At 47.9% G+C, this 27,039-nt stretch overlaps 1 protein-coding gene across 1 annotated transcript in view; it reads left to right on the forward strand.

Moving 5' to 3' along the window:
- Positions 1 to 117: 117 nt before the first annotated feature.
- Positions 118 to 27,039, forward strand: part of wnt5b (wingless-type MMTV integration site family, member 5b) — a 54,396-nt gene continuing 27,474 nt past the window's right edge. Inside the window, exon 1 of the mRNA XM_037461048.2 lies at positions 118 to 563. The gene's annotated coding sequence lies outside the window, so the exon portion shown is untranslated. The remainder of the gene's footprint in view (positions 564 to 27,039) is intronic.

Raw genomic sequence — 27,039 nt, forward strand, 5'->3', positions numbered from 1 at the left:
CCTCGGTCTCAAACTTCTCGCTCGATGCGTAAAATGGAGAGCACCCTCCTTCCCGTGCGCCCTCCTCCTCCTTCTCCTCCTCCTTCCTCCCCTCCCACCCCCACCGGGCGCGTAATTAGTTGGAGAGCTTTCGGAAAACTTGTGATGGCCGTGGAGAAATCTCACTTTATGTCCGACACCTGTTGCCCGAGGACACCGCGCGCATAGACGCACGCCACTCGGCGCGCGTTCCACTGATATCCGACCGCATTTCTACACTCACTCGTACAGGACACGCTCGGACATTTTGGGTACCGACCGGTCCGGGGCTGCGCTGCGCTCCCACGATAACCGTCCTGTGCCATTTCTGTGATCGAGCAGCGAAAGGGAGGTCATTTGATGTGACACCCGTCTGCACAGTGAGCGCCCTGCAGCAGGCTGGACGGGGGTTCCCTTTTCCAAAAAAAAAAAAAAACACGGACTTGTCTGTAGTTTCCCTGCGGGACAGAGAGACACACTTTTCGGACTTGAGCGCTTCGGACGGTGGGAGGACAGCGTGTTTTCTTGGAGACAGAGCAGAGCAGGTAGGAACTAACACCACGTTCGGGGTTTCTTTTTTTTGGATGAAAAAGTTTTCAAAGGGAGGATTCCACGGAGCAAAGTCACCTTAAAGAGTTCGGTGGACACACTTTTTTCATGTGATTTGACACCTCAGGAGGGTTTGTCTGAGATACACATTGATTTCAACCTTTTGATAATGTGTGTGTCATATTTTCTGACACACACGCACAACTTAAATAGTTTTACATGGAGATTTATTGAACTCTTGAACTTTTGAGTCACTTTGTACATTCCTACCAGGATACAGCAGATAGAGGAGGGTGCTGGTTCAAACTTGTTCTACTAGGCCGCTCAATTTGAACTTGTAAAAGTTTGGTCCCCACAACGTTCCGTTGTCACGGTGTTCTAACAGAATGAGCTTATTTAATGACTTTGGCTTGCACATGACAGTGGTGAAATGCTGTGTGTGTGTGTGTGTGTGTGTGTGTGTGTGTGTGTGTGTGTGTGTGTGTGTGTGTGTGTGTGTGTGTGTGTGTGTGTGTGTGTGTGTGTGTGTGTGTGTGTGTGTGTGTGTGTGTGTGTGTGTGTGTGTTTGAGATCTGCCAACCCCATTGCCCTAAATGAAGGCAGTCCTCTTGCATTGCGGTGGAGCCCGGGACTATTTTGGTCGAAATGTTGCACAAATGTTTCTCTCAGTGTGGAGAAGTTGCTCTGCCAGCCTTCATCTGGGCCGCAGGCGCCTCTCCGCTGCACACTGACACCAAAGTGACCGGCTCCGGGGAGGAACCAGGTTCCCTTCATGGTAAACACAAAGCGGGAAGGAAGGTCTCTCTGTTTGAGGGTAAAACGCTGGCATATAACAACGGATTGTGACAAACTGGTTTTGTTTTATGAGCACATGGTGGCAAAACATCATAGATGCCCCGAGCTGAGACTGTGGAGGAGGGGGGACATCGTTGAAAGATAACTTAACTTCTGAGGAAAAGCAGAAAGTGGACTTCAGTGTTGTGTGGCTTTTATTTAAGAGGGTTTTATTGACAGGGAGTTTCTGAATATTCCGTCAATACTTTAATAAATAGATTCTGTTAACAAGAACAAGAAACCTTGACTATCCCTGCAATAATATTATTGTTATTTGTTCCTTTTTCTCTGCTCGGTAAGAAGACGTTTCTACATCACATTAGAGGCTTTATGCCTATTTTTTGTTTATTTGACATGTTTATCTCAAGGGCAGAAACATAAAAAAAATCTTTTGTAATGGTCCTTGATTTAATCTGGCAAATATTGTTGGGATTGACAAAAACATTTGTAGAAATGACATTTCCAATAAAATAAAAAAAAACTCATCATCTTCCTTCATAAGAAGCCGTCTGATTAACTGGGAACATCGTTGTTGTTTTTAAGGTGCAAATGGTGCACTAGTGAGAGGCACGTTTTTTTTTTTTCCCCCTTCATCTGGCAGCACATGCGAAGCTTCTGACAGAACGTCAAGGTCGTCTCTGGTGGTGACGTCTCCGCTTCGCCTCGCACTCTTTATGGCCTTAAAAGCCTGAGACCCACCTGAACTGTGGCGCAGATTGACAGCAGGGCTGATAAAACCCGAGGAAGTGGGCGGGGGGGTAAAGTAAAGTTAGATGTGTAGATAGAGGTGCTGAAAAGTTTCCTGTCAACAAGTTAGCCAATGCAGTGATACAATCTCTCTTCCTCCCGCCTCCCGTCCACCAAGAACACTTCTGGTCCCCCCCCTCCTCCCCATCATCTCCACGCAAAACCCTTATCGCCTCACCTGAGAGACGGGACGCTTTCCTGGTTGTGCTGCTCCTTCTGAACAAGCTGCACCGTGCAAATATGGATTTGTTTCTCAGGAAGAAGAAGCCGCTTTTCCCGCGTTGTTCTTTTCTTTAACCAAACACAGAAGTGCTGCTTGAGCGTCTTGTCCCTTGGGACTCACTAATTAGGGGAGGGGAGTGTGTGTGTGTGTGTGTGTGTGTGTGTGTGTGTGCTGTGTGTCCCCGCGCTCGATATATGAGAAGATGGGATGTCTGGGAGCGTCAATAGATCCTCGAGGTCATTGTGACGTCTGTTTTTTTGAGTGTGTGGCCCCCACATGATCAGACACAGTGGGTTCTGGAGTAAGATGGAATATTTCCCCCGAAACAAAGACCGTCGAGGAGACTTCTCACAAACTTTTTTGTGTGTGTTAAAATGTATGTGTGCATGTTTGAAGGGTCTGTACAGGAGGGGGGGGGGGGGGGGGGGGGAGACACTGGATGTGTTACATGTGTGTATTTTTTCCCAGTGGGAGCACTAATGACTAACGCGGACACGCACAGATGGTGGTCCATGTTAAGAGGATGGCCTCTTCAGTTGAAGGGCCAGTATTTTAAACCCAGGCTTCTGATTGGTTAACTTGAATCCAGGGAATTCCTCCCAGGACAGTGTGTGTGACAGCATCTGGCTGAACCCCCTCCTCTCCTGCTTTTATGTGTTGTGTGTGTGTGTGTGTGTGCGGGCCTTTTGTTTGCATATATATTTAGTCCATTTTGTCTTAAGGGTAAGGATGGAGATATTTAGATATAGTATATTTATTTATTTTTACAGATGAAACAATAAATCAGGCAATTATGAAAATGATCAATATTTTACTAGGTTGTAATGTGGTGACGTTTGAGAATCTAAGATTCGTTTTAAATGTTACGAAAATATGTAACGTAGACTTTCTCTTCGTGGAAGACCAGAAACATCCTCATAGGAGACAGATGAAGAACATACTTGGAAAAATAAAATGTTGGTCAAAATGTGACCCTGTGGTATTCCTCACCCTGCCCCCACGCCTGCGTGTGTGTGTGTGTGTGTGTGTGTGTGTGTTCTGGGCTCTTCTGGGTCTGGCGGTCCGAGGGTTATGGTAGTGATGTCATCGGGGCAGCAGGGTGGGGTGACGTGGGGTTAGAATTTGGCAGAGGCCGTGACTCCAGCAGCACTCGAGATGTGTCTGACCAGGATGTGTGTGTGTGTGTGTGTGTGTGTGTGTGTGTGTGTGTGTCATCTCGTGACGTGACGGTCTCCAGCTGTATGCTTGCACTGTCCTACACTAATCCTAAAAGTGGTTTCTGGGACACTTTATAGAGCGACACAATGGGGACAGTCACAAACCACGACGCGCGCGCATCACGTGACCCGAGGAGCGTCACAAAGCCTCACCGCCGGGGGGCCCTGCGATTCAAACCTCCTGTCACTCGCTTTTCCGAAGGTTTTTCCCCAGCAACCACGTGCCAGAAAAGGTAGGCAACACGAGTGGTGGAAACTGTGATGCGACGTAACGCGGGGAGCGTGCGTCCCGTGCTTCAGGCCGCGCGCCGCTGCACGAGCGGACGTGGATCGGAACAACCGCGCGAAAAACACCGAGATCCCTACAGAGGCGGCCTTTCTCCTCTCCTCTCCTCTCCTCTCCTCTCCTCTCCTCTCCTCCCTTCTCTCCTCTCCTCCGTTCTCTCCTGTCAGCTGACCCGATGCGGCTGATAAAACTGTCAACAGCACACCTGCACCGGGTCGGAAAGTTGTGTGAGCCGCGCGCACACTCCTGGCCATGTATGAACACGAACCCAAACAGATGGGGACAGGAATTCCTATTTAGCGCGTGCTCTCTACAATAAGCCGATTCTTTTCGTCCCGTTTTTTTTTTATATATATATATATATATATATTTTTTACCTCAATGTTTTCCCCAAACACCTCATTTGTTCTTTTCACTTTGAGAAATTGCAGGTTGGAAGTGTTATAATAAAAAGAATAGAGGGAATGTGGTGACTCTGTAGATGCTTTTGAAGCTCACTCCCAACGTTTCCCCGAGCCGATGCACTGGGACGCATTTAGATCTCACTTTTTAAAACAAGAGCCCACGACCCACGTTTTTGTGTATTTGTTTTGGTCCGATCGCTGACACGTCGTCACAATGATGGTAAGACGTGTGTTTTTAAAGTTAATGACTAGCTGCCGCATGACCTCAGGTGGCTTGGCAGGTTTTTTTTTTTTTTTTGGTGTGGGGGGGGGGGGTGAATGTGTGTTCTAAACGCTCCCCTCCCCTTGCTGTGTTGACCCATTGTAAATCATTTCACCCCCGTCACTGTCGGCCAGTCAAAACACGGCAGTGAATGAACCCGTTCAGATCAGCCCGGTGGTCCTCCGCGCGCGCGCGCCCGCACACACGCGCGCACACGCGGACATCTGTATACTTCTCACACATTTGAGCAATGGGAGCACATTGAAGAGAGTTTGGCAAAAACAGGTGGTGTGTGTGCGTGTGTGTGTGTGTGTGATGGTGGTGGAAACGAGGGGAGAAAAAGTCCAGCCCAGAAAAAGAGTGAAGGTAATAAAATAACATTTTTTGTGAGTCAGATGAGAGGAAACACTGCCTCTTACTGGTCGCTGTCTGCTACTACAGCACACCAAAGCCAATGGATGGATGAGTTTAGCCGAGATACCTGGTTTGGTTCGCTCTCACGCCTCGTGGTTCTTGATCAACTGCCGCCGCCTTTCTGCTTTGTATCGCCGTGCTGCGCTTTCCAAAGGACATCGGACCTGAGACCCGGAGAGTCAAAGCGATTTCAATTGTTCCTTCACAAACACCTGATGTTTGAGTCCTTCCACATATTATATAACCTGTGTATGATCCACAAATCCTTCCGACGACAAGTGAGTTTTAAGCATCGCATTTCCCACCAAAGTCCACAAAATCTTTTTATTTCCGTCCCAACCTCAATCGTCTTCCTCTTGTGTTGGATTCCTCTCTTTTCCCGTTTTTTTTTTTGTCTTTTCCTCTGCGAGGGAGTTGGATGGGCCGTTCTAATACAATGACATTCCCAGTGCACAGGTGCTCTTTCTAGATAATCACTGAGTGTGTTTTTCTGTATCTCTGAACTGAAGCAATATCCAATCTGTCAGCACACACTCACACACACACACACGCGCACACATATAGCAACACACACATAAGGGAGATAGAGCCTCAAATTAAATGTATTCCCACTATACTGTTTCTGATTGCGAGCGAGCTGCTCTTATCCCTTTTCAGTCGTTCCGTCATCAATCCTCTACTCGTCTCTCTTTTTTTTCTCTTCATTTTTTCTATCTGACATCTCGCGTAGGTGTGTGCGCAGAAGATGAATTGACAAAACATTAGTCCACTGGAGGAAAAAAAAAAAAAGGGTCACAATCGGACAACATTGATTCTCCCACACACACACACACACAGGCACTTTGTTTCAGAACACATCCATCACTGATTGGCTGAAATGATTTATTAATAAGGAGCCGAGGTGGCCTGTGGACGGGGCTGACAGGGACTGCAATGCGTTAAAAAGAGGACGCTGACTCTTTGCCAAATGAGCTTTTTGGATAATGAGGGGAGCGCCGCAGTTTCCCCTCCCGTCCGTCCTGTTTATCTGAGGCCCCACAGCGCGGAGCCACCTGGTGCCGTCCACTGAACGAGACCCGCCGTTGCGCAAATCTGAGATGGAGGACGTCTCTTTTTGTAGCTGAGAGATACACATCATCGATGACTCGCCTCAGTGTGACTTTGTACTTTTTAATTAAGTATTTTCCAGCTACGTACAACGTGAACCCTGTTTGCTTCCCTCTTGTCCCGCGCGGAATGAATGGAGAATATAGTGTGAGCTTATTCAAAATCCAGTTGACTAACTATCCATCGGAGCAAACACATGTGCGGAGTGCGGAGTGCACTTCAATGTCCCGGCGGCGATTGTTAAACCCAGGATCTGTTGGGAAGAAAATCGGCGTTTCATTGCCATGCCAACACGGCTGATGCAGCTGTGGTTTGAAGACTTTCCACCCGGAGAGGAGAAAAGCTACTGTGTGCCATTAAAAAGGGCCCTTGTGTTCAACGGTGTCCCTTCAACAACATTAAACCACATCCTGCCAAACAGAGAGAATAAACACGCAAAGCAACAAATATATTCGTTCTGAGAGGAATTTGTTTAACTCCTTTTTTTGAGCGAGTATCTGCAGACGGATGCTTTTTAGACCAAGTGGCCGAGGAGTTTATTCTGACACTCTTTCTACGCGTATCCTTAATAGCACCAGAGGTGCTTTTGTGTCTCAGCTACAGAGAGCACTCGGGCTTCCGTGGAGCTGCTGAAGCTCCTCCAGGGTCGGTGTTCGAATCAACGAGGGGGGGGGGGGGGGCCATGGAAGAGAGTCTGGGATTCCGAATGTGGACACGCGATCGACAGCGCTCTCCGACACCATCAGCAGCAGACTATCAGAGCGTTCACCCCCCTCTGCTGATCCGCGGATGCCCGAAAGGGTTAAAAGGGCTTCTGCGGCGCCGCATCTCCTGGATTTCATCCTGCATATTTGAACGCAGGCACGCACGCAGGCAGCAGAATACATTTCACCTCGCCGTCTTCCTCCCCCCCCCCCCCCCCCCGGAGCCGCCGAGTCGTCTGTCAAACGCGCACGCCGCTCGAATCCGGATCAGAGCGGCGTTCTTCGTTGCGTTCATTAAATCTGTCTCGTTGGCATTGGAGGACGACCAGCAGGACATCAGTTATTCCACAAACAGTGGAGACCTTTGGCGGTATATGAATGAAAATGCAGTTTCTTTTCATGTTGGATTATAGCTAACCAAAGAGTGGCATCATAAGTGAACCTTGAATTTATTTTAATTCTTTGTGAAACAAGGTAAAGAATGAACTGTCCCGTTCTACAAGGGCCTGTAACGTGGTCTCAATGTTTTTCTTATATAACTTTTAGCTAGACACCATAAACATTCCTCGTTTATCTACATAACTTTTAACATTTCCGGCAAATTGGGCGCGTGGATGAATTAACGAAAGTATTGATACCTGTGATAAGTATGGAACTTTCTTACTTCTTTGTCCAAGTATCTGAAGCGTTGAAGAAACAGTTGAAGCTGCAGTAACTGTGCAAACAGACAGAGGGCGCTACATCACTGAAACTCACCACTGACACGCCGCCGGACACTTGAGAGGGGAGGGAGGTGACAGGAGACACTGCCAGGGGGGCAATCGAGGGAGGGAGGGAGTTCGGAAGGGAGTGTTGAGATAAATGAAGCGATGGCACCTAAAGGTGACATTTTGAACACAGGTGTGAATTTTTCCTCACATCCTTTCTCTCCATTTCTCTTTTTTTCTTGATTCAGCATTTCACATCATACGGACGTTCTTTCTTTATCTCGCTTTCTTTCTCTACCTCTCTCCCTCTTTCTCTCCCTCTCTCTCTACCTCTCTCGCTCACCCCACCCCCCCTTCCATCACGGACATTGGGCCCAGGCCATTTGTTTTCCCCTCCTGCAGGGCTGTACCATAAGTCACCAGCAGGGGGGTGCATGTTCTCTGCAGGCAACTGGGTCCAGGTGTGTTGATGCTGTGTGGTGTGTGTGTGTGTGTGTGTGTGTGTGCTGTCAGCATCAGTTTTACTATAGTCCCTCATAGTTGTGCTGTTTCATTCATTTGGGAGCACTGGGGCATCCTTATTGTTTTAAAGAGATAAATGATGACGACATTTTCTGTCAAACAAAATTTTTGCTGTTGGCTCTTTCTGTACTTGTGCTTATGTCTCACTTCTAATTAAGTGGTTTAGATCATTTGGTAACTTGTGGTGACTTCCGTGAACATGATGTTGTGACTAAAGCTGAAAAAATACAAGCTGATTAGTCAGAAACATACTGGCAACTATTTTTAAAATCGGTTTTGACGCCATTTTTTAAAATCAACAAAAAACTCCCTGGTTTCTGCTTCTTAAATGGGAACATTCTTTCTAAGTCTTTAATTGTCTTTAACTCACAAAACTGTTGGTTGAAATGCATTTATTGTAACAACAACAACATTTTTTATTGTCGACGACCCTCATTTTCTCTCTTTTTTACGTCTTCATTTTTACGTTTTCATTTTCTAACTCCCCTTGTCGCCATCACTGTACACACACACACACACACACGCACACACACACACACACACACACACACACACACACACACACACACACGCACACTTGCCCATCCTCTGTGGGCACCGCGCCCAGATAGACGGGCAGCATGAGCTGGGCGAGGAGCCCCAGGCGGAGCCTCGCAGCCGCACCAGCCCCCTGCAAAACATAGAAAACATAGTGAAGGAGGGAAAGTGAGAGGGAAGATGAGATGTTGTAGAAAAAAAGGGGGGGGGGGGTAGGTGAGGGGGTTAAAGAAGAGGAGAGGGTGGACGAGGAGAAGCGAGGAATCGAGCGGAGCGAGGATGAAGAGATAAGAGGATGCAAGAGCAGAGGAGACATGGAACAGAGGAGAGGATAAGAGGTGGGGGAGACAAAAGGAGATTAGAAAAATGGATAAATCAATAGATAGAGAGATACGGAGAGGGAAGAAGAAGAAGAAGATAGACGCAGCGCAAAAAGGGACATGTGAGGGAGGGGTTTGGGGGGGGGGGGGGTGAAAAAAAGAGGGAGCTCGGCACACAGCCAAATCTCCCAGGAGAGAAAGAGAGGTCAGAGCAATGGACACATCTCTCTTTGTGTGTGTGTGTGTGTGTGTGTGTGTGTGTGTGTGTGTGTGTGTGTGTGTGTGTGTGTGTGTGTGTGTGTGTGTGTGTGTGTGTGTGTGTGTGTGTGTGAGAGACAGCAGTGAGAGATGGAGGGAGGAGGAGAGACGAGCCCAGAGGAGGGGGGAGCGCAGTCGAGCGCAGAGACAGCGAGGAGGACTTGTATAAGATACATACTGAATGCTCGAAATGCGACCTTGGAAATCCATATCTGTGTACTTGTGGCTGTTATATACATTTAAAAAGGCAAGGCTGGCTATCTCTTCTAGTCCACAAATAACACAAAAAAAGCCCCCACACCAACAGTCTTGTCACGTGTGTCTCTCTAGTTCCCTCTCATACTTCTGCCTGATCCTTTTCAGGCTCCTCCAGAAGAAATATGCCTCTCAAAATGTTGATGTAGATCAAGCATTTCCCAAATCAGCCGGGAACTGCAGTGTCAAGGAGACCCTTCATTCCCCTTCATCCATCCGGCCTCCCATTGTGGTCTTCAGCTACTTGTTGAGGAAGGGAAACAATGTACCTGTCCCGCCTCCATCTTTTTTTCCGTTGTCATGGCAGCAGCAAAGTAACATGTGTCACGAGGAGGGTAACATGACGTTCTTCTCACTGATCACAGAAATATGTCCATTAATTATCATCTTGTCCAGCTGCCCCGATCTTGATCAACATGTTTCTCTAGTAGCTCGCTGGTCATTTAGGAAAATTATTATTCATTCATCACAACACCGACGGTAGGATCGCTTTACCATTGGCCATGGCGTCTTCTTATGATTTGTTACTCATAAATATGATTAAGTATACAGCATTCCAGTTTTAACCCGAGTTTGTGTCGTTAACAACACTGAGGGCATTGTGGGTCACGCGAGGACATCTACGTCTGTGTGTGTGTGTGTGTGTGTGTGTGTGTGTGTGTGTGTGTGTGTGTGTGTGTGTGTGTGTGTGTGTGTGTGTGTGTGTGTGTGCGCTGGTGCGAGGGCCGTGCAGGTCGTGGAGCGCTGTGTGCGTGTGTCAATAACAGTATCTGGAGGCCACGGGATTACGTGACCTTGCATGCCACATGCGCGGTCTCCCACTCACTCACTCGTACACACACACACACACACACACTCAAACACAAAGCCCCATGAAATCCTCTGACTCCCGAGGGTCTTTATGAGGCTCCGGCATTGGTCATGGAGAGCTGGGAGACGAGGAGGAGGAAGGCAGGAGATGTTCTGGGAAGAAGAAGAAGAAGAAGAAAGGAATGAAGGAGGAGGGAAACGAAAGGGGTGGAAAGAAAGAGAGAAGACACAAACCCGCCTACACCCTACATGTGTGTGCTTATTCATTTCCTTTGCCAGATAAATGTCGTTTTTTCCCATCCAGGAAGTGTGGCATCCTCATTACACGCGACATCATTTGTTTATGAACGTAGCTTTCAGAACACGGGGTTTGGATGAAGAGAGAATAGAGAGAGGTGGAGGAGGTGGATTTAAGGACATGGGCGGGTGAAGATGAGGCCCTGAGGGCCATGTACAGTATTTCCTGTGCTGTGTGAGGCCGTTTGTGTGCGTCTGGGCACAGGGACATGTGAGCATCTCCCTTTCATCCCTCCTTACATCTCTGTTATCACTCACCCTCCCTCTCAATCAATCATCTCTGTCTTTAGATCGTTGTGTCCGTGACTCTATGGGGGGGGAGAATGTGTTCGCATGGGTGTTTGTGTGTGTGTGTGTGTGTGTATTGTGCATGTTTATCATTGCAGTCAATGCACCTGTACTGGATATATGTGTGTGTGCTGGTGTGTGTGTCTGTCTTGGTCTGGTTTTAGTGCGTGTGTGTTAGTGCTTGTGTGAATCTTTATATTTGTTTGTGTGTCTGTGCCCCTGTTTGTGTATGTGTGGGCCTACGCTGTCCCTTGCTGTGTGTGTGTGTGTGTGCGTGTCTGCCACAAGCCCCAGTGAGATGCAGCGAGCATGACGGAGAATGACAGGTTGATTTATGGCAAGGCTATAAGTAGAATGACTACTGCTAGAGAGAGAGAGTGTGTGTGTGTGCGTGTGTGTGTGTGTGTGTGAGAAAAAACCCGGCAAAGAAGGGCGCAAAAAACCGAGTTGGGAAGGAAAGATGGTGGAGAGCAAAGAGGAAGCAGAGGAGGAGAGAGCTGAGGGACGGAGGTTCCAGGATTGGGAAACAAGCCGGACCGAATGGGAGGAGAAAGTAAAGAAAAGACACTGATTGGGATTTTGGGAGTGGGATTAGGGTGATTTGCATATTGCTAAGGATGACAGAAAGAAAGAGAGGAAAATATGTCCAAATATGCAAGCTGCTGCTGCTGCTGCTGCTGCTGGCATGAAGGGCTGGATGAAGGAGAGAAGAGGGTGGAGAGGAAGTTCTGTCGTCGTTGGAGGAGCCCCAGCGAGCGGGTTTAATGACGAGCAGCGCTCGGCTCGCTCTCACGTGGTGCAGCGTTTTTGCGAGTCTCAATAGGAAAGTGACGTTATCTCCGCAATTACATTTACACTTTTAGACATTTAGCCCATGTTGTTTTGCAGAAACGACAAAATGAGCTTCGATTCCCAGACCGCCGACAACGCCGAGCGAAACAACATCCAGGAGAACACTCGAGAGCTCTGAGGATCACTGTGACCGCCACAGAGGAGGAAGATGATTGTTGTTGTTTTGTCACACATGCAGCCCTTTTATCAAGCCTTACTTTGTAGCAGCAGCTGTCATCTAACTGTGAGAATGAAAAGTGCGATTTTGATAGATATATTCATGGCCTCGATACCTTTTTTTTACTGGAGTTGAGCGGGAGATCTCTTTCTTGCAGATGATCCCGATGGTTAATGTGTATTGATCATCCACCCATCCATTGTTCTCTTCCTATACGCGGTCGGGGGGTCAGGAGGTCAGGGGTGGAAACACCTCTCAACAAGGACATAACTGGTTTGACCAGACAGTGAAGTGGCGATGGAGCAATAGGTAGACCAACAGGGCTTTATTTTGAAATGTCACTGAAAAGAAAATGGAGGCGTGTGTTCAATCCCAGTAGACCAATGGGGTAATTTGATCCGAACTGCGTGGATCTAAAATGTGTGAGATTCATCCGCTTTAAAGGGAATCAAGAAAAAGTCTGAGACACCTCAATGACAACCTTGCAACCAGGAGGACTTTGAAGCACACGTCAGTAGCGAGAGTGTGTAATTCTAAACAGCAGTGCAACAAACAATGTCTTTGGGCGGCTCGTCCCTTTTATTCTCCTGTTTTCGCATTGGAAACTGCTCTCATGTCGCTGCTTTCAGGTGAGATTAAAAAAAAAAGTGAAAGAACGCCAAAGAAATCCGGAAAAGCAATGACGAGCATTTCAAGAGAGAGAAGGAGGTGGGAAGGGAGGGAGGGAGGGAGAGAGGGAGAGAGAGAGAGAGAGAGAGAGGGAGAGAAGTCTTTGATCTCTCTCCTGGTGGGAGTTGGTTTTGGCATGCAGCCAGAAAACCCAACGGCGCTCACACACACACACACACACACCGAACAGACGCACACACACACATTCAGGTCTAGCTGGGTCGCTCTAGGGCTTTTGTTGATTATTTCTGCTGGGAGGATCAAAGAAGTCGAAACCCTCCTCCATCCATCCATCCATCCACCCATGCATTCAGCCATCCATCCATCCATCCATCTTTCCCCCGATCTGCCCAACAGTCCATCTGTCCAGGCCTTCGTCCGTCAGTCTTCTATCCGATGGACGGACGGATCGATTCAGGGAGGATTCAGTTGTCAGAGTGGCCGAGCATTCCAAGGCGCCAGCCTCCAGGGTTGACACTTTCCTGCAAAAAGGTGACATTCTGCTCCCCCGAATGGAGGCAAGGGTTCAAATCCCACTATTAAACAGAGATTTTTGCTCCAACATGATAGAACTCACTTTAACAAAGAATGGTTTGAAATGTCTTGTTTCGTCATCAGCGTATGACCTTCAGCAACGTAGCTTCTTAGTCCATTTTCTCTTTGTCTAATTATGGAAAGCTTCCCTGAAAGTCTCCTGATCAGACCATGCGCCATTCTGTAAATACTTTGGACATTGGAGGCTGCTACTGATTAGACCTCATAGAATAAAGCTTCCAGTGGTCCCCTGGCAAATCACTGAGCATGAACTCCTCCATTACTTTATCATTAGAATGTCATTTCAGTGTGCATGTAAAGTCTCAAGCACAGAACACACCGAGCTGTCTAAGGACCCGGACTCAAGGGTGCATGAAGGCGTGGGTTCAAATCCCACTCCTGACACAAGTTTGACCCGCAGCTTTTCGTCTGTGTGTCCTTGCGGCCGAACTTGGCCTTTCAACACGGCTCTTTACCTGATTTTGTTGCCTAAACCTAAGAAGCTATGCATGTGATGATGGTTTGTTGAGCCCCCATCAATGAGACGTGCAAAACGGGCACTAGAGGAGGGAGGGGGTCCGGGTCGTGGTTTGGAGCTTAATGCCACTGGCCGAGCTGCGCTATTTGACGCATTCATGTGAGAATGTGTTGGCAAATTATGCAGAGGTTCATTTTAGGTTTTGGCATGATTGTATGCAAGATGAGTGTATGTGTGTGTGTGTGTGTGTGTGTGTGTGTGTGTGTGTGTGTGTGTGTGTGTACAAATAGTTTGTGGCTCTCCATGGGGCACAGAGTGACGTCAACAGCTGCCATTAACACGGTCTGGAGACACAATAACATCTTCAGCTGTTCTTTCAGTTGTAAAATAGTTGGTGTCACTCTCTTGGGACTTCTTTATTTTTCCATTTTTCTTTTTCTACTCCCTCAGTGTCCTTTATCTTCTCACGGTGTTCCTCCTGTTCCTGAATTCGTGCGTCTTCCTGAAAGTGCCCCGTTCCTTCTCCGCCTGCAGTAATCCAGCCAGTCTCAGGCAAGCTGAATCAGCTGCTCATGAATTCTCTCTGTCTCTCTCTGAGCCGTGGAGCCTCAAGGTCTAACCTCCCGTTGAACTCCCATGGCTTTGTTGGTGCGCGTGTGTGCGTGCGCCCGTATTTGTGAGTGTGTGTCAGCGGTGACCCCTCACCTTCGACCCTCAGTGCTGCCTGAACTCACGGCTTATTCTACCCTGGGTATCTTCTCTCTTTTTTAGTCTCTCCCTCTTTCTCTTGAGCTTCTTTTCTCTCTCTTAAGGCCCCAGTGCCTAAGGCCGGATGTGAGGGTCATTAAAGGGGCTCTGTGCATGTTTGTGTGTGTGTGTGTGTGTGTGTGTGCACTTCATTCGAAACGAGGGCAATGGCCATTCCTCCCGTCTAAAAAGGAAATACCAAATTATGAGGGCCTCTCTCTCTTCCTCTCTCTCATCAATGTTTCATAGGAACTTTTTGGCAGCTTTGACGAATAAGGCAAAGGAGATTTCTTTAGTTCTTGCATTGAAAAAATCAAACTGTTGCATTAACTTTACATTTCCTACGTTCTGTATTCTTCTATCATTTTATTGACATTGATTAAAATGTAGATATTCTCCTCTTTAAACCGAAAAAGATAACGATGCGGTGGCCATTGTTTTTGTATGCACACATCGTATGTGCATGAATAATAGAACATGCATTCATACAACATTTATATTTGTAATTTGCTAGTCACAGGAGACGTTGGTGACTCTGTAGTTACCAAAACCGAGTGGTTTTATTGCCTAATTCTAAATTACTGTGAAAGACAAATCTTATTTTGAAAAATTGTTCAAAGCTGAGTGGTATTTAAGAAATTGGGAGTTAGAACGTGTTGCCTGAAAGAATGAACATCATCATTCTTCATTTGCTCACCTCATGTAGCCTGCGTTTGTGAAGGTCAAAGCGTCTAATTCAATCACAAACTGGCAGCCATATTGGTCAAACATGATACATGTTACATGTGATCGTTTAGCTTGATCGTCAGTTGTCGTTTGCATGTGAGATACTTTAAGAAGAAGAAGAAGAAGAAGAAGCAGCAGAAAGGCATCATCCGACATCCAGAAATGAACGAAAGGATCCAAAAAAAGGGGAGAAAAAGAGAAGAAAGATGGAAGGCAACAGAGGCTGAAACAGAAACTGCGAGTATGCAGGGAAGAAAAAACAAAGCTGTGTGTGTGTGTGTGTGTGTGTGTGTGTGAGTGCGTGTGCGTGTGCGTGTGTGTGTTGGAGGTGGGCCAGGGAGCCTGCCAGCCAGCAAGGCTGAGCTGCAGGGCCCCTGCTGGGGGTGGAGGGTTCAGTTGAGCCCCCTGCCTCCACTGGCCTACTAGAGCATGCTGGGAAAGAAAGATAGAGGGGGAAGGGAGATATGAAAACAGGAGAGAGTGAGAGAAAGACCCGGGGAGAGAAAAGGAAGAAAGAAGGGATACAGGGAAAGAGGGGGGAGACACTCAGACAGACAGCCATGGGCTAAAGGGGCGGGGGAGTCGATGTAGGGAGGGAGGCAGGGAAGGTGAGCCCCGAGCTGGAATGTGAGAGGAATGCAGGGAACGTTGAAGTTTTCCTCTGGCTGGAAAGAAAAAAGGGGAGCAACGGAGAGGTGGAGAAAGGAGGAGGAGGAGTTGGCTGGTTGGGAGATCCTGGAGACCTAATTGCACCGCAAGACTCTCCTTTATGCCCTCCCTCGCTCCTTTACTGCGACTCCTCCTCTGTGGACACTCCACAGATCCAGATGTGTGAAGTGAATTTGCACGTAGAGGAACAGGTAACAGATATCAACACCACTGTGTGGTCCTCCTGAACCCCAACGGACAGATGTGACCATCCACAGTCAGAAAATCGTTAAATTAAATACGTGGTCCAGTCTGACAGTTCATTTCTTTGAGCGCGATTGAGAAAGTAATTCAAAGTTCACTTCCCCATTTTTCCAGATCTTTCGACCCGTCATCAGCAGATATGGAGTCGCACAGCTCCTCGTCCCGGCTGGCTTCAGCGTCGACTGTTCAGCAATGACCACCAAATAATAATCAAATGCTCTGGAACAAGGGTATTAAACGTTTGAGACGTGAGGCGGAAAAGCTTAAGAGAGGATTCCTTCTTGTCAAAGTTGAGGTTCATGCCACTTTATGAAAAGTAGATCATTGCTCATTGTCATGTTAGGTCAATGTGCCATTTGGGACAAAGTGGAAGGCACCTGGCATGCAACTCTGATATGTACTCTTAGGCCATACTTTCACTCTTGAATTTAATTGACTGGTGACTTAAAGTGACTTAAAAGACATAATCACAGTTGGAATCCGTTTTTGTTTTTAATCTGTGTTTGTATGTTTTTTTTGTTCTCCGGTGTTTGTCCTTTCCTGACAATAATCATTTGAGGGGAGAAGTATTCGGGGGGGGGGGGGGTGGAGGGAAGGATGGCGGTGAGGAAAAAAGAGATGGCCCTTAAAATGAGCGAGGAAGAATAGAAGAGGGTGGAACCGGCGGGGGAAAGGGAAAGAGGAGATTGTAAGGAGAGATGGAGAGCAAAGGCGGGAGGTGGCAGCGAGCTGAGGGGGGGGAGGTGAGCAGTGTCAAGTGTCACATTTACACATGTGTGGGAGGGGAGGAGAGGGGAGGAGGTGGGTGAGGGAGGAGAGGTCACACCGACTCGCACTGTATGTGGTGACAGGACAGTGTTACCACAAAAATCAATAGGCCTGTCTGCGCTTGTGTGTGTGTGTGTGTGTGGGGGGGGGGGGGGGGGGCAGTGAGTCTCCGTTTTAATTGAAGTCTTGTGTCGGCGCCATAGTAACATAGACTATGGGATGTTCAGTTGATGTATTCACATTACCTTTCACCACGCAGAGCTCCCTGTTCCCTCTGTATTTTGTGGCAATGTGTCGCCTTTATCGGACGGATCGAGAGTGTAGCAGCAGACTGGAAACGGGGGGAGACTTGGAGCAGCATTAGCTATTTGGGTACCAGGGCGCGTCTGTGTTAATTATCCTTTTTCATTCTGTCGAGGTATGCAGGAGGGGGGGGGGGGGGGGGGGGGCGACGGAAGGTGCACTATCTGGTTAATAGTTAATCTCAGGAGGTCGGAGATGGGTTCATCCTCCCCTTCTTTTTATTCCGGTAACATCAGTGCTTAGTCCGCGTCTGTGTGAGACGGTTCTGTCCGTCATTTGTCTATTTAAGGTTTCCAGATCAGACACACCTGACCCCAGTCACAGCTGCTGCTCAACCCCCCCCCCCCGCCTCCCCCCATCCCCATCATCAAGCTCCAGCATAAATACATGTGTGAAGGAGCTTGGGTCTCGATACCTCAGTCAATCATTGCAGTGGGGGGGGGGGTGAGATGCTGAACTAAAGCGATGCCTTGGCTCTCTGTTGTGGGATTCAAACATACATCTGGCTTTTAAGTTCTCGCTTAGAGAAAACCAGCTTTTAAATGAACGTTTTTATTCTCGTTTTTATTGCTATTCTAAAGCTTCTTGGAAAAGATAGAGACTAAGCACAGGATATAAAATGGTTGCATTTCCCGGGCTCGACTTCTGAAGTTCGAGCAGCGCCTTCTCACCTGCGTGCACCTCGGAGAGTCGCGGTGGGAGGCAGGCGCGCTTGTTTTCAGCGGTCCACTTTAAGTTGAGACCGAGCGGCCTCGGCATTCTCCCATCGCCGGGTCATCTGTCGGCCCACCCAGTCCCTTTTGTGCGCCGCTACATCTGAGGGACTGTGGTGGGATTAGGCAAATCAGACTAATGACGGATTGCTGAGCGACAACTTTGTCCGAGACACAATGAGGTGTTCTCTGGGATTTTCTGCTCCGCGACCTGACGTTTTACTGGATGAAGACGATTGGGTCACGTGAGGAGAGTTTGAAATGGTGAAATGCTACGACCCCCCCCCCCCCCCCACACTAGCTGGTCCAGGAACCACACCAACCTACCTTTGCCTGCTCTGACTGGCTCACTGCCTGACCTTCTGACTGTTTCCTGCCTCCCGCCCCTCTGCATCTGACGGCTGAAAACCGGCCCTGTTGACAGAGTAAAGTCAGTTTTGCTGCAGCTGCTCGCTCCCCACACTCCCATCAGGGGTTTTCAAACGCCGCCTCCTCCTCCACTCGCCTCTTGTTTTTCGCTCGTCGATCTTGCATTTTCAGCATGTCATGGGATGAAATATTGATAGATTTCCTTCAGGGAGACACTTCCCCCCCATTGATGTAAGAGTACACCGAGGACACAATGCATGAAACATAAGAAAAAAAACACATAAGAAGAAAGAGGTAAAGGACTTGAGAAGCGGCCCTGTGTGTGTGTGTGTGTGTGTGTGTGTGTGTGTGCGTGTGTGCGCGCGTCTTTGATCTAACTGGTCGATTTGTCAAAAAAAAAAACTCCGGGGAGACAGATTTTTCTGACGAGCGAGAGAAACATGAGGGCAGAAGAACAAAGTTGGGATTCAACATCCATTCGTAGCATTTGTTTGCAACATTCATGCCGTAGTGGAGAAGACTGAAACATAAATTAGAATACGAATGAAAGAGAGGAAGAAAAGCAGGCACTCACGTCAAAGTGACTGACGTTGCTCCGTCTTTTTGTTTTCTTCCAACTTTTTCCATCACTTTTACTCCCAGTTTCCCCCCGTCGTTGATTCCTCTCCCACTTCTTCTCTCCCTCATCACCCTCCCTTTGCCATCCATCTTTCAGCCTCTGTTTCACTCCGACTCCCCCACTTTTCTGCCCGCTTGTCACACCCGCACACACACACACACACACACACACACACACACACCATAAGCCATGCTGACACTTAAACTAAGTGCACTCACACACACCCTGTTCTGTTACTCCCTCTTCTTACCACCCACACAGAAACGAGGACACATGCAGGCCACAAAACACACACAAACACCCACACACGCACACACACACAAGATTTCCAACCCCCCCCCCCCCACACACACACACACACACACACAGTACTTTCAGCACTTTCTTCCTTACCATACTCGGGAAGATCAGATGTCAACTCAACTGACACCACACATACAAAGGCTGTATTTTTCTTTCCTCCACGCTCTGTTTCCCCCTCCCTCTTATGGAATATATGCATTTTTAAAAACACGCACGCACGCACGCCCGCGGGAAACACTCACACAGAAATGCTGCATGAAGGGTTAACCTCTCCCTACAAGAGCCTCATGAGTCTGGAAAAGATAGCCAACGGGAGGAAGAAGAAGGGAGCGAGGGTGAAAAGGAAGGTTGGAGGGGTCCAAAAGGAAACCGGTAACGTAGCGTAAACAGACAATTCCGCATTGAAACCTAGCGACATGGATAGCCTAACCTTTAGCTACACGTGTGAGCAAGGAGTACCTATTGGAGCGTGCATGCAAGACACAAACGGGCTCTTTGGAGGGAATGGAACATGAATAAATGATTTTCAAGCTCTGACAAAACCACCGAGAGCCACAACGCTCTCACACACACGAATGCGCTCCATGTGTGTTCACACGCCGGCAGCACACAGCGCACACACACACACACACACACACACAAACACACACACGCAGGCACGCACGATTAAATGACACGCTTGTTTTAAGGCAGGCGGCATGCAATGACACGGACGCGCAGAAACACATGCGTGTCCCGTGCTTGCTGGCACAGGACATGTCTCCACATTGCACACACGTGCACAGGCTCAATGCATGGGATTGTTGAGCGGTGCGTTACACATTCAGCCTTAACAATTGTGCACGCAGACTAATCATACCACTTCATGCTACTTCTACTATTTGCTTTTTTTTAAAACTTTCACACGAAATTGAATCTACAATTGTGACATTCGGGGGCCATTTGGGGAAGATATCTACAAGACAAACGTGCATTATTGACCCTTTCTTATGAATGCACATTCACACACACGCACAACAAGCAGGCATTTCAAACATTAACACCACATGGACCTGCTGCTTCTTACTTTGGGATAAACCGTTGGATTGCTCATAACCCGTCTGATCACCTGACAGCCTACTCCGTGTGGCCCTCTTCCCCCATCACCCTTGGCACCACTGTGCCGAAGCGGTAGCAGCCTAAGTGCCTTGCTCGAGGGCACGTTGAGGGTCGCTGGTGAGGGAACAGAGAGTGTTTTTTTTTTAATTCAATCGCTGGGTAGCCTTCCAGTGAAAACCGCCTGCCCCTTATATATATTTAAGTGCAGTGTACACACACACACACACACACACACACACGGGGGGCAGCAGGGCCACACACCATGTGTACGAGCCACATTTGGCTCCGTTCTCATGTCTGCCATACGGTTGATTCTTCCCTGCTGTGCTCACCCTGCAGGCCAAACACACAGCTCCGTGTATGTGTGTGTGTGAGTGTGTGTGTGTGTGAGAAAGAAGGGTTTGGGGACAGAAACATATTTTACCACAAAGATTATTTTTTTTAACAGTAACACTGTTTTCACTGTTAAACTGTGACTATAGATTTGTCCTTGGGATGAATTCACCAGCATTCTGTCGCTGTATCATGTGTTTTCTTTCTCGCCGTGTGATTTGATGGGACGGATGTAGGTCTTCTACGGTTTGATCTCAGGAAATGTCTCCAAAAGTGAGTAGCAGGGAATCAGCCTTCAAACATTTTGAGACAGAGATTCCTTTTTAATAAGCACCAGGGGTTTTAACAAGACTCCAAAGCTTTGACGGATGAGAGGGAAGTGGGTTTTAATGACAATAATCTTTACACACTTTGTACCACAGTCACATAAACGTTGCCCCCAAACACACGGGACAAGAAAGTCTGCTGAGACATCGTCCTTTGCTGTGTCCCATGATGCAGCGCTCTCAGAGCAATTAACAATTAACCTGCGTTCATGATGTCAGGCAAAATAATAATTTGATTGACGGACTTTTTTGTTAGCCTTACCGGACTGACAATCAGTCAGGCAAGCTTAATTGGTTGTTACAATATTTTACAACTGTGTCGAGATCGGAGTTGGTGGAACACACAGCATGTTCAGACTGGATCTCCATTGGACCTACTTGCCTTTAATGTGGACACGAACCTGGCATTATGAAAGCAGTACTGCATTTAAGTTCCCACATCTCCATCCACGGCATTAGAGAATGTACCGGGCCCGCTGTTGACACATAGCGAAGGACGAAATCAAGATGCTAAAGAGACACAAACGCAGCAGCGAGGAAGAAGACGGGAAGAAGGGAGAGTGCGCGGCTGAATAGACGGCCTCTGTGAACCTGCAGAGACAAGCTCAGTCAGGCTGCCTGGGCGAGAGAGAGAGAGAGAGAGAGAGAGAGAGAGAGAGAGAGAGGGAGAGAGAGAGAGAGGGAAAGCGAGGATGTTTTGACAGCTCGGAGCCATCAAAGCCGCAGAAGGCTGTTGTGTGTGTGTGTGTGTGTGTGTGTGTGAGTGTGTGTGTGGGTGTGTGGGTGCAGGTGTTGGTGTGCGTCTGCACGCACACAAAAGAGCAATGGAGGAGATAGACAGTGACGTTTCTCCTGATTCAGAGACAAAGAGGGTAAAAGCATCTGCTGGCTGAAGGACAAATATGAGGAATATAAAGATGGCAGCGTGTACCTGCGTGTGGTGTGTGTGTGTGTGTGTGTGTGTGTGTGTATAAATCTCTTACATACATATTGATATCTGTCGGGGCGCCTGCCAGCCAGGTCCCATCATGCATCATTCTGGTCACGCCCAGTAAAACCTCCTCATTAGAGGGCCGTTGATGAGCAGACGAAAGTGTCCATCTGGTTCCAAAGGCTCTCCTCTCGTCGCCGTAGAGAAGGGCCGCGTCCCCCTTATCAGCCGCGTCCCACTTCACCTTCACCACACCGGGGGCCGCTCTGAACAAACACGGGCTCCTGCCAGGAGGTGGGGTGTCTCGCGCAAGGGCACCTTGGCTTGAATATGTTTGTTTTATATATCTTTTTTATATGGGAAGGAGGGGAGACTCATTCACATTCGCTGCGTCTTTTTTTTTCTTCCGTTGACACCCCCCCTACACCCCCCACCCCCCCCCCGCTACTTTTGGTTGCTGCAGTTATCTCTAACTGACAGCTAATGCTTCATTACCCAAACGTTTTTGAACGTGCTGAGCGACTCGATTGGACGTGGAGTTGATCTTCGGACGTAGCGGGAGGGGGGGGGCGAGGCGGTGCTTCGACGGCGCCCGATGCCACGCCCACTGAGACACATGACAGCACAACTGCAGCTAAAGCTGGGTAACGTGGCCAAGTCGTTTCTCCATTCAAGATAAACTGATCTCGATCGGAGGGGAACCAGAGTTTGAGCGTTTTTAGCAAGCGGGCGAGCAAACACTGATGACAAGTGTTTGTGTGTGTGTGTGTGTGTGTGTGTGTGTCATTGTCATTTTAAGAGACAAAATGATAGAGGGATTGCATGCGTGGGGTGTGTGCTCATGCTTGCACGTGTGTTAACAATGTACCCCTGCGTCCCCTGTGTCAAAGCCCGGCTAAATCAAGTAACCCTGCTGCGTGTGTGTGTGTGTGTGTGTGTGTGTGTGTGTGTGTGTGTGTGTGTGTGTGTGTGTGTGTGTGTGTGTGTGACAGTCCAGATCAATAAGAACTAATCAATAGGAGAAGACAGCTAGAAGGACCTTGGGGACGGCAGATACACACCCAGTGTACACACACACACACACACACACACACACACACACAGAGGCCTTCTTTGTATTCCATCCTGACTTTCTCTCTTTATCTTTTCTCACTCCACCCCCCGTGTCTCTTTTCACAATGCCTCTCTCCTTCCCTGTATTCCCCTTTTCAGAATCTACAGAATAAACACTCAATAATCTCGCTCACTTCTCTTTCACCCTCTTAAAGTGAAAATATTTCAACGCGAGGGATTATTTGAATTCCAATATAAAGGTGCTTTATGTGGTGGTGATTACATTTCACGTGAGATTCAAAACGTTAACCTTGATATAAGCTGTGAGAATATTGTTCTTTTTTACAGGTCTTCACATCTATCGGCCAATCAAAATAATGGACCTTATTTATGTAAAGTTTAAATCTAGCCACCCAGAAATGACAGCCTGACTAGCAGCAGGCGCCCCACAGCTCTGGTGAACGCTCTTTCACTTCAATTCACTCAACATGCAAATTGAAACTGTAATTTTTTTTACTGGCAGATAAGAGCACTACTCTGTCTCAAGAAAGCCTTTATAGATTGAATAAAATATAGCCTTTCGACGGGGATTGTCTTATGGTTTGAAATGTCCGCTCCCTGGGTTAATTGGCTTGAATTTGGCAGGTGAATCTAACTCCAACCTTCCTTTTATTCATCGTTTTATCAGTGTAACGATGTTTGTTCATCAATTTTCAAATTTCAGTATTGTCACGACCATTAAAAAACAAACGTGTGATATTGCAGGGCTCACAGGAGCATTTCTTACCTTTTTTTTTGTGCAAGGAAATAAAAAACCTGAATCATAATGCAACTATTGTGTTGTGATCATAGTGCGTGAGCTTGTGGATTCAGTTGGAGAGCCGTCCTTGGGACGTAAGCACGTATTAACCCGGCGCAGCCTACGTCCAAACTTCTGTGAAAAGACCTTTTCTTTCTCGAGAAGAACACGCACCGCCGGTTGTTTCATCGAGTGTAGCCCTACAGACACGGGCGAGGCCTCCGTCTTCTCGTGTAGCTCCGGCTCGAGAACGAATCAGACGAGATGAAAAGAAATCACCTAAAAAATAATGTCCAGCTATTCTTTTAATAGTGGCCCACAAAGAGAGCAACGCCTCCTCAATTGATTAATTCCTCTCAATGCGGTGGCTCGGTTTCTCTGGTGCAGCTTTAGGGTTTCGTGTTCCTTCTACCTGTCTTTTTTTTTTCTTCTTCCCTGCACACCGCTGCCCTCCGAACACTCCAAGCCTCCCCCCCCCCCCCCCCCCCCACCCCCCTGAAAAAAAAAAATGCCCTCCTTGTTAAGCGTGGTGAAATCTCTCTTGTTCCGACACACGGCGTTTCCCTGTCAAACACCTTGCTGCAGTTTTCTGTCTTCCTTTCTGTCCGACGCCTGGCGAATTTTGAACAGGTTGAAAAGAGGAGGAAAAGTTTCCTCCTCCTTGATGCTTGAGTGACAGGCCCGAGCCGACGGGAAGGCGCAGAGAGCGCGTGTGTGTGTGCGCGCAGACGCTGACGCTGATTGTCCACGTGCATGCGTAATGCACAGCGAGGAAGACACGCCATCCCGCCACACACCGCCCACGCTACCAAAACACTGTCTCACCTGACAAAATAGGACGGGGGCGAGTTTTTTTTTTTTTTTTAACTTTGCAGTTATCTGTCACATTCCTGTCAGAGCTTCACGTGGCTCCATATCGACACAAAGAAATCCCAAAAGAACCCACATGTCATCCCCTCCCCTCTCTCCCTCCCTCTCTCTTCCTCCCTGTCCATCCTCCCCTGTCTTTTCTCCGCTGGGTACCGTCGAATGGAGCAAAGGTATTGAGCAGAAGTCAACATCGCTTGCTGCATAATTATCCGTTTCCCATTGTAATCGCTGAGGGTTTTTTTTTTAATTTTTTATAAAAGATTCAGCGACAGCTTCCGTGGTTTGATTGTCAATGAAGGGCTGTCTTGTGGTTTCAAATGAAAGGATTGAGCCCGCCGTGTTCTCGTCCGATCCGTTCCTACACAGAACGGCTGATGCTAATGCAACAACAACAACAACGATGATGATCTGAACAACGTGCCTCTATCCTAGTGGCATAAATATTGAAGAAAAAGTCTTAAGGATCTCTATGGCGCTAATAGAGAAAAGAATCTCCGGGACTCATTTAGCTGTGATGCCGGCGTACGACGTACAGGATGGATTAATATCTGCATGCGTTGCCTAATGAGGAAAAGGCCTCGAGCAGCAAACGACCTGGTAGAATAATAAGCAGTTGAGCACCCAGAGGAGCTAATGAATGAAGGGTTCTCCAGTCAAGAGGCTTGAAAATACACCAAAGAAGTTGTTTTGACTATTCAGTGATTATTCACTGTTGCAGCTTCTCAAATATATAATAAACGTGCACGTTTTAGTTTTGAATTTTATTGTAAAAACAAAATGAACCACTTAGGAGGTTGGATGATGTAATCCGCTGCAGAGTTTGACTTTCGGAAAAAGTGAAGCTAGCGTCTGACCTTCGCCTATATTCTTACTTTTGTAGAAAAGCAGCTCATTACTTTCCGAGGAATGTGTAGCAAAGGTGTGTGCGTGCCTGGTGCCCAACTGAAAATAATTAGCTGGTCTGTCGGGTGGCGATGTCTGAGAGTGTGTGTGTGTGTGTGTGTGTGTGTGTGTGTGTGTGTGTGCGTGTAGGTGAGTGTTGCGCCAGCCATTGTGGAATTAAACACAATCATTTCTATATTTTCAAAGTATGTGTGTGTGTGTGTGTGTGTGTGCGTGCGTGCGTGCGTGCGTGCGTGCGTGCGTGCGTGCGTGTGTGTGTGTGTGCGTGTGTGTGTGGGTTTGTGCCCAGACGGTATTTTAACATGGCTAGCCGACTTTTACCAGCCCACAGTTAAACAGTGACTCACAGATTCCTCTCTCTGTCTCTCTCTCTGCCTCCAACTTCATTTGTTTCTCCCTTGATTCTTTTTCTCTATTTCTTTGAATCACTTTCTCTGTTTTTCTCTTACCGCCCCGCTCTATTTCTCTCTCTCTCTCGTTCTCCAGGTTGGATGCTGACTACAGCACAGAAGGAATTTTTCTCATTTTTACAAAGACAAAACAAGTCGTTTTTTTCCCATTTCTTCACTTGAGTAAAAAAGAACTTGAACCGTCCCGTCTGTCCAGCTTTGATTGGTTTGAATGCAGAGAAGGAATAGTAAATTAGTTTTAAATCCCCCCCCCCCCCCTGATATGCATAATCAGGAAATACAGTAGACACGCATGTTCAATCGCTTCCACGGGGGAAGGTCGTCTTAACATTAGCGACGCCAAAATCAAAAGCATCGCAAATGTTCTTGACTGGAGCTGCTGATTATAAAAAAAAAAGAAAAGCTTCCTGACACACACACACACACGCACACACACACACACGCATCCCCCGGGGCCCCCGGGGACTTCAAAGACACGTCTACAGTAGGCCTACCTCGGCGACACCTCAACACCAGGTGCAGCCGAGAGGAGGAGGGAGGGGTGATGGAGGGAAGAAATGGAAATGTCGAGGGGGGGGGGGACAAGAGAAAGAAGACAGAGGAAAGGGGGGTGTGGGGGGGGGGGAGGGGTGGGAGGGACCACGGGGCATTAGAGAAGGGTATTAGAAATAATGTCAGCGGGTGGAAGGCAGGAGAGTGAGGAGTTGCGTGTTGAATCGGAGGAAAAAGAGAGAAGGAGAGGAGGGGGAAGTAGGCAGGTGGAGATGAAGGCGTGGGAAGGAAAACGCTTTAGACAACAACAAAAAACCCAGAAATAAATAAGAGAAACGGGAGGCCAGACGGACGGATACACAATGAAGCAGACGAGGAGTTGCAGCCGAAGACAGAGAGGTAATGGGGGCGGAGGGCAGTAACACTCTGCTCCTAATACCTCTACTGCTTTGTTTTTGAAGAACCCCAGTTCCCCTTTTAATGGTGTACAATTCCTTTAATGATAGCAGTAAAACAAACACTCCCTCTCACACACACACACACACACACACCCACTGCTGTTCCTCCCGGGCCTGACAGGAAATGTGGTTCAGAGCGCGACGTGACGAGTCACAGTTCAACTTTTACGACTTACGGGACCAATGCACACTCACTCGCACGCCAAAGTTCAAAAGCGAAAGCGGCATTTATGGCATGAAATGGTTTTGTTTCACATGTCGGCGGCCCACATTTCTGTCCCATATGGGGCCCACAAAGGTGGGGCCTTTGTCTTATTTGGGTGCCTGTAAGCTTTCGAATTAACTTGTGTGTGAGCTGTCAGTCACGCAGACAGGCAGGATACGTGGGTTTGAGCACTGAGAGTGAGTTACATTCTAAAGATAAAGGGTGAGCCCTTTGATCCCGTGCTGCTGCCTT

Source organism: Pungitius pungitius, chromosome 2, assembly GCF_949316345.1.
Source record: "Pungitius pungitius chromosome 2, fPunPun2.1, whole genome shotgun sequence".
Classification (NCBI taxonomy): Eukaryota; Metazoa; Chordata; class Actinopteri; order Perciformes; family Gasterosteidae; genus Pungitius; species Pungitius pungitius.